The 8,833-nt window shown below is 40.0% G+C and overlaps 1 long non-coding RNA gene across 1 annotated transcript; it reads right to left on the reverse strand.

The window, feature by feature from the left end:
- Positions 1 to 4,668: 4,668 nt before the first annotated feature.
- On the reverse strand, positions 4,669 to 7,871 carry LOC308636644. The gene is made up of 2 exons (XR_014019459.1): positions 7,768 to 7,871; positions 4,669 to 5,570 (listed from the first exon to the last, which is right to left on the reverse strand). It is a non-coding gene; the product is annotated as an uncharacterized lncRNA (long non-coding RNA).
- Positions 7,872 to 8,833: the final 962 nt, after the last annotated feature.

Genomic DNA, 8,833 nt, shown 5'->3' on the forward strand with positions numbered 1-8,833 from the left:
TTTTTATCTTTTATTGATTTTATTTTTTTAAATTCACAACAGCAGTGGAAGGCATTACAATTCTTATTACACATATAGAGCACGATTTTTTCATATCTCTGTATATAAAGTATGTTTACACCCAATTCAAGTCTTCATACATGTATTTTGGATAATGATGTCCATCACATTCCACCATCCTTGCTAATCCCCTGCCCTCTCTCTTTCCCTTCCACTCCTCTGCCCTACCTAGAATTCATCTAATCTTCCCATGCTCTCCCTCCTTACCCCACTATGAGTCAGCTTCCTTATATCAGAGAAAACTTTCTCGGCATTTGTTTTTTGGGATTGGATAACTTCACTCAGCATTATCTTCTCCAACACCATCCATTTACCTGCAAATGCCATGATTTTGTTCTTTTTTTTAATGCTGAGTAAAATTCCATTGTGTATATATGCCACTTTTTTTTTATCCATTCATCCACTGAAGGACATCTAGGTTGGCTCCACAGTTTAGCTATGGTGAATTGTGCTGCTATAAACATTGATGTGGTTGGAATGCTGAACATTTTTCATATATTTTTCATCACTATGACTGAAAGAGCTGATAAAAACAATATAAAAGAAGAAAATTTTATTTGGGCTCATGGTTTCAGAGCCAAAAGTCCAAGGTCAGCCAAGGCAACTCAAGGCGAGGTAGAAAATCATGGCAGAAGAGCATACTGGAGGAATGCAGTTTAGGAAATGGCAAACAGGAAGCAGAGAGACGGGATAAAATATATACCCCAAAGGTACACCCCCAGTGACCTACTTCCTCCAGCCACAGCTCTCTACAGTTACCACCCAGGTAATCCATATCAGTGAATTAATCCACAAATTAGGTTAAGGCTGCCATAACCCAATCATTTCACCTCTGAATATTCCTGCATTGCCTCACACATGAGCATTCGGGGAACACCTCATATCTAAACCATACAATTACTGATAAGCATATGTTCTTTAAATTCTCCTTTGAATTGGTTTTGTTATTTTATTCTTTCTTTCATTAACTCATGATGAATTAAAATCCTTGGTACAAATCAATTTTACATTTCCATGATAGTTGGAATTTCTAATTTTCCAAAAAAAAAAAAGATTGTGTTTTTTTGGTTGGTTTGTTTGCTTTTGTTTTATGTTGTTGCTAGATTTTGTTCATTTGTTTAAAACAGCCAATCATCTCCAGAATAATGATCAAAAGAGTACATATTGTATTCTTTATATACCCTAGAGATTAGTGCTCTATCTGACGTATAAGGGGTAAAAATTTGCTCCCAGGATGTAGGCTCTCTGTTCACCTCACAGATTGTTTCTTTTGCTGAGAAGAAACTTTTTAGTTTGATTCCATCCCATTTATTGATTCTTGGTTTTAATTAAGCACCGAAAAAACAAATAACCCAATCAACAAATGGGCCAAGGACCTGAACACTTCTCAGAAGAGGATATATAATCAATCAAAAAATATATGAAAAAATGCTCATCATCTCTAGCAATCAGAGAAATGCAAATCAAAACTACTCTAAGATATCATCTCACTCCAGTCAGAATGGCAGCTATTATGAAGACAAACAACAATAAGTGTTGGCAAGAATGTGGGGGGGAAAAGCCACTCATACATTGTTGCAAATTAGTGCAGCCAATATGGAAAGCAGTATGGAGATTCCTTGGAAATCTGGGAATGGAACCACCATTTGACCCAGCTATCCCTCTCTTCAGACTATACCCAAAGGACTTAAAAACAGCATACTACAGGGACATAGCCACATCAATGTTTATGGCAGCACAATTCACAATAGCTAAACTGTGGAGCCAACCTAGATGCCCTTCAGTGGATGAATGGATAAAAAAAACTGTGGCATATATACACAATGGAATATTACTCAGCAATAAAAGAGAATAAAATCATGGCATTTGCAGGTAAATGGATGGCATAAGAGAAGATAAGGCTAAGCGAAGTTAGCCAATCCCCAAAAAAACAAAATCCTGAATGTTTTCTCTGATATAAGGAGGCTGACTCATAGTGGGGTATCGAGGGGGAGCATGGGAGGAATAGATGAATTCTAAATAGGGCAGAGGGGTTGGAGAGAAAGAGAGGGGGTAGGAGATTAGCAAGGGTGGTGGAATGTGATAGACATCATTATCCAAAGTACATGTATGAAGACAAAAATTGGGTGTCAAAATTCTTTATATACAAACAGAGATATGGAAAAATTGTGGTATATGTGTGTAATAAGAATTGTGATGCATTCCGCTGTCATTTTAAATAAATAAATAAATAACAAATATCAAGGGACCACTTTAGTTACTTAATTTAGTACTTGTCACTTTCACTGTAACAAGATGGGACCAAAAACCAGCTACGCCACCAGCAGTCTGCTCTGTTCAGTCTTTGGAAGAGTTAAAAAGTTCTGCATATTGGAGAAGATAAAGAAGTTGAGGGAGCCCCAGTTCTATCTGAAATAAAATATGTTGCCCCTTCCCTCAGGTCAGGGAGGCTCAATGTTGGTTTTAATTAGCATTCTTGGAATAGTATTCATACCCACCACATTGGTCTTGGGAAGTGGGGTGAATTAAAGACTATGAGCCCTTTTCCTGTTGAAAGCTGGGATCATTTCAGCCAAACTTTTAAATTCTGTCGTTGTGACAATATGGATATTTTTCAGACCTTCCTTTCTTCCAGTTTTTTCTTCTTAAAAGGTAATAATAGAATTCATGCACAGCTCTGCAGGTGTGGATTTTAGATGATGCTGTTTGTTCTATGAACAAAACTCTTAACCACACTTCGCTGTTTGCCCATATTAACAACACACACAAAAAGCATGCAGGGCAATGACTTCAGGGTCCTTTAACAGAAGTGTAACTGCATACACCCACCCGTCCCTCTCTTCTGGGCATGCAATTGGACACCTCACTCCTAAAGAAATTCCACTGTGCTCACCCAGGGTAAAAAAAGAATCTTTCTCCTGTAGTTTTCTCTCATAAAATTTGCACTCATTCACTTAAAAGAGATCATTTCCACATTAGAATGTAATCACTGCACATTTCCTCTTACAGATGGTGTATCATGACCCTTCATTGGACCTCCTTCAGCAAGTGCCACGAAGTGTCCGGCCCCTCTTTTCATATTACAGTCCACTCCCTTATCTCTCATCAAACATCCCCTATTCACCATAAAAATTTCAAAGATCACTTGAATGTCAAATTAGATATTCTTTTTTACATCCTTCTGAGTTGTGATTTATAGCCATGTGCAAAAAAGCTTAAGCTACGATTCCAGTCTAACATGCTTTCCTGCTGTTTAAAAAAAAAAAAAAACTCCCCTAAGTGTTACACAATGTCCCTTTTGGATGAGTGCCTTTCCCTTGATTGTTTGTTTAAGCCGAGGTGATAAGATTCTTCATTATATATTTTGACAGCTTCCAAGGGTGGAAGTCACTCTCACTGGGCTATGACTACCCTGCAAGGTCCCCAGGTCACCTCTCATCAATAGGACACATGCTATCCTTGCACCCTACGTGGAAATCCATCACTGGACCAGTAATAACAGAATGAAGAAGATGGACAACTTTTCCATTAATACTCCACTCTGTTTAATCTCTAGGCAACATCTAGACTTTGGCATAGCTGTCATAAACCCTAGGGACTTAGTCATACTCCTAGGCATTTGACTTAAAAAATGAGAGGTTGTATAGAGTAATGGTCACAGACTCTAGCCTGGTTCCAAATGCTGCCTTCACCATACTTGTACAATGCTGAGCAATCTCCATACTCTGATTTCATATTCATTCTCTCTCTCTCTCTCTCTCTCTCTCTCTTTCTCCCCTTCCCCCTTATTTTGGATTAGCTTCCAAACATCAGAGAAAACATTCAGCTTTTGACTTTTGGAGTCTGGCTTATTTCACTTAGCACTATAGTCTCCAGTTCCAACCATTTACCAGCAAATGTCATAAAGTCCTTCTTCTTTATGATTGAGTACTATTCCATTGTGTATATGTACGACATTTTCTTTATCCATTCATCTATTGAGGGGCACCTAGGTTGGCTCCATAGCTTAGCTATTATAAATTGTGCTGCTATAAACATTGATGTGGCTGTGTCACTGGAGTATGCTGGTTTTAGATCCTCTGGGTATATACTGAGGAGTGGGATACCTGGGTTATATGGTGGTTTCATTCCTCCTATTTTGGGGGGAATCTCCATATTGCTTCTCAGCGTGGTTGCACCAATTTGCAGTCCCGCCAACAATGTATGAGTGTGCCTTTTTCCCCATTCCCTTGCCAACACTTATTGTTACTTGTATTTTGGGTAATTACCATTCTAACTGGATTAAGATGAAATCTCAGTGTACTTTTAATTTGCATTTCTCTAATTGCTAGAGGTGTTGAACATTTTTTCATATATTGGTTGACCATTCATTATTCTTCTTTCAAAAAGTGTTTAGTTCGGGGCTGGGGATGTGGCTCAAGCGGTAGTGCACTCGCCTCGCATGCGTGCGGCCCGGGTTCGATCCTCAGCACCACATACCAACAAAGATGTTGTGTCCGCTGAGAACTAAAAAATAAATATTAAAAATTCTCTCTCACTCTCTCTCCTCTCTCACTCTCTCTTTAAAAAAAAAAGTGTTTAGTTCCTTTTGCATTAATTAATTGGATTTTTGTTTGTTTGTTTGGTGGTGGGGGGTGGGATTTGAGATTTTTGTATATCCTGGATATTAATACCCTGAGGTGCAGGTGGCAAAGATTTTCTCCCATTCTGTAGGTTCTCTCTTCACATTCTTGATTGTTTCCTTTGCTGTTAAGAAGCATTTTAATTTGATGCCATCCCATTTATTGATTTTCTATATTACTTCTTGTGATTTACAAGTCTTGTTAAGGAGTCAGTTTCTCAGCCATCATGTGAGAGTGTTGGGCTTACATTTTCATCTAGCAGGTCCAGGGGTTTTGGTCTAATTCCTAGGTCATTAATCCATTTTGAGTTAAGTTTTGTGCAGGGTAAGAGGGGTTAAACTTCATTCTAGTGCATATGGATTTCGAGTTTTCCCAGCACCATTTGATAAAGAGGCTCTCTTTTCTCCAACATATGTTTTTGGCTCCTTGTCTAGTATGAGGTAAATGTATTTATGTGGGTTTCTCTGTCTTCAGTCCTGTTCCATTAGTCTCTGTGCCTGATTTGGTGCCAATACCATGCTGTTTTTGTTACCATGGCTCTGTAGTATAATTTAAGTTCTGGTACTAGGATGCCTCTCGCTTTATTTTTGTCACTAAAGATTGCTTTGGCTATTCTGGGCCTCTTTTACAAATGAATTTCATGACTGCTTTTTCTATTTCTATGAAAAAACATCATTGGAATTTTAATAAATTTAATTGCATTAAATCTGTTTAGCATTTTTGGTAGGTGGCCATTTTGACAATATTAATTCTGCCGATCCAAGAATATGGGAGGTCTTTCCATCATCTAAGGTCTTCTTCAATTATTTTTTAGTGGTCTGTAGTTTTCATTGTTGGGGTCCTTTATCGTGAATTCTCCCTAGCCTCTCTGAGCCTCACCCCACTTATCTGTAAGATAGAACCAGAAACAGTATGAAGCTCAGAATTTCTAAGATGGACTGAGTTAATACATGTAAAGCTCTTAAACCAGTGCCTGACACATAGTAACTCTTTTAAACTTTTTTAAATTATCCTATAAACCACCAGTCTATTCAACATCTCTAAGACTTTCATTTGAAATGATACTTTTTTAAAGAAACAGGTCAATCCGGAAAGATGTCTTCTCATAGGCTGTATCTTTATAACACAAAAACCATTTCCCAAATGTGAAAAAAAAATAAATTGGGTAGCTAAAATATTACCTGATTGAAATTTTCACTTTTTATCAGCTATTTTCAGAAAAAAAAAAATCTTGCTGATAAATTTCATTAGCAAGGCTTATGTTGTATTAGCTTTGTGTCTGCACTGAATGTTAAGTGGTCAATTATGCATCTGAGGCTAGAAGGGTGGGGGAGAGGATGTAGAGAGGATGGTTCATGGGTACAGGGGAGGAACATTCGTTAGCTCAGTAGTTAACAATATTTAACTCTATATTTCAAAATAACTAGTAGCAAGGATCTTGAATGCTCCAAAGAAATGGTGAATACTTGTGGTGATAGATAAGCTAGCTATCCAATATTTGATCATTACGCATTGTGCACATGAATTGAAATACTGTACCATACCCCACAAATATGTACAATTATTACATGCTGGTTAAAACAAATAATTGAAAAGATTTAACTATTTAAATATTTGTATCTCTGATACAATTTTTGGAACACTCCTGTTTTTCGTGACTGCAAATCTTTGGATTGATTTCCCTGATGCTTTTGTCAATAGTATTTCAAACCAGCCTTCCCCCTAGTGTCAGAGGAACTGCCCAGGATCACCCATTCTGCCTTCAGGAACCCAGGTGGCTCCCAGCTGCTAGGTAGGCCAAGTCTGAACTCCGTGTTAGCAGGCAAACTCTCACTCCAGCCACCTCTTCAGCCCTCTCCAGACTCATCCTTCTTCCTCCTCTACCCGTGGTTTCCTCCCCCACCCCCCTCCAACCAGCTTCTCGGCACATCCCTGTATCTTGGATGCTTCACGTGATATCCTTGGCCTCTGACTCTTCTTCTTCTTCCCACTAGCAATCCTTTGTCCTTTGTCTCGCATCCAAACCAAGCACAGACCAGGCGTTCTACCACCAGGGGCTGTGGGTTGGACGGAGGCAGCAGGAACAGATGGAAAGCAGATGAGCCAAACTTCAGTGTAAAAGGGAACAAGAATGAAACAGCAATATCCAGGCCACACAGTGAGGGCCTGTCCTGAGAGCTGGAGCGAGAGGAAGACAGAAGAGGCTGCTACAGCACTGACCTGGGGAGTAGGAAGAGGAGCTGAGTATGCTCTGTCATTGAGCTGGGGGGGTGGGGCTCTGCTTGTCCTTCCTATGCTGAGCATCAGATGCTGAGCAACAAGTCGGTCATAGAGGTCAAGGAATCTGAAGGGGCGGAGCCTCAACTTTCAATCCATTAAAATACTCCCATCACCTGCTAATTGTTCCTATTCTAGGTGCACGTACACGTAGCACTGTCTACTTTGCTCATTTATTTTGGTACTAGAATATGTTGCAGTTTTTCCCTTTAATTGGCTGTGATGTCTTTGAGGAAGGAGATTGTCTCTTTGGTGGTATTGATTTTTTAAAAAAAAAAAATCGATTTTAGCTGCAGGTGATAAAAAAATAAATGTGACTACAGTGGCTTAAAAAGTATATGTCAATTTTCATCGCTTAATAAGTCTTAGAAGCAAACCAGCAAGTGGAGTTTTTCAAATGCATTCTCAGAGATCTGGGTTCTTTCCCTGTTTTTTTTTTTTTTCACTATATTTATCACAGTGGACTTTATCTTTGTGCTATAGTTGCAGGGTCACAAAATGGCTTCTGAACCTCCAATTGTTATGACCATCTTCCAGGCCAAAAGTTCTCTCTCTCTCTCTCTCTCTCTCTCTCTCTCTCTCTCTCTCTCTCTCTTATTTAAATCAGGAAAGCCAGAGATTTTCCAGAAATCCCATTTTAATCTATTCAGCCAGGACTGGGGATCAGGGCCATTCCTAGATCAATTGCTAAGTCAGGAGGAATAAGACAAGGAGTTTGAAGACCCAGGACAAAGCTCTTCAGTCATGACTCACAACCAGCTTTGCCAAACAATAACTCAGAATTTTACCTTTAGGGACAGGAGCCTACCTTCTTGGAGATCAAAGCCCTGCCACAGCCGCGTGTCCAACACCATCGCTGACATTTGTAAGTACCTACTAAATGTCAGGCGTTCTTAAGCAGTGACACAGAACCTCATTTCATCCTCCCAGCAACCTATGAAATAGGAACTGTTATTAATCCTATTTAACGGACGAGCAAACAAATGGAGATACAGAGAAATGAACTGGCCAAGGTTGTATATCCAGTAGGTGACAGATCCCAGAATAGCCGACACCAGAGAGCCTGTTTCCAGGTTTATCATTCCTCGGCTCCTCACGGCTCTCCTGGGCCACAAAGGGGCCAGCCAATTTGGTTCAGTGAATGAATGAATGAATGAGTGAGTGAGTGAGTGAATCAATGAGTGCATTTTCCTCCAGAAACCCTGAGTGGCTAGGGTCTTCTTGTGCTGTTTGAAATCCCTGCTCTCCATCCATCTTCTTAATGGGGTCAGAGTGTTGTAACATGGACAGGATTTATTTCAGCTCATTGTGCACTTCAGAGGGGGAAAAAAAAAAGAATCCGATTTTCTTGCTGGATTTCCTGCAGAACAGAACCTAAGGAGAGTCTGAGCTTTATCGGCAGACTGAAGTAAAACAACTGTACGTACATGTGAATCCAGGGCCAAAGAATGAACAGTATGCAAAGCACGTCCAGACTCCAGCTGAATCCTTAAAGATTCTAGTAGCATGTCTGAGGCCCCGTTGGAAAAAGGAGGGGAGAGGGGCCGCGGGGTCATCGCAGATCAGAGAACTGGGGTTGTAGTTACTGTCCCGGCACAGAGAGAACTCCAAGGTTGCAGCTGCAAGATGCCAGACTTCCAAGAGACAATTGAGCAGTTCTGCCAAGCATCTCAATATTTTGTCTACCGGGTGCAAACATCTAGACAGGGAATCAGCTATCGAATTGTTCTGGTTTCCTATCGAGATTTGGCACTACTGCAGAGAGAGAGCTATCGCCCTCCTAAGAATTCCCAGAAAGTACGGAGACTCGGCCTCCCAGTGGAGACCCAGGACAGGTCTCTGTAACCACAATTTGGTTGGTTACATAGTTCCAG

The sequence above is a fragment of the Spermophilus citellus genome, assembly GCF_964194105.1.
Source record: "Spermophilus citellus genome assembly, chromosome: 17".
NCBI lineage: Eukaryota > Metazoa > Chordata > Mammalia > Rodentia > Sciuridae > Spermophilus > Spermophilus citellus.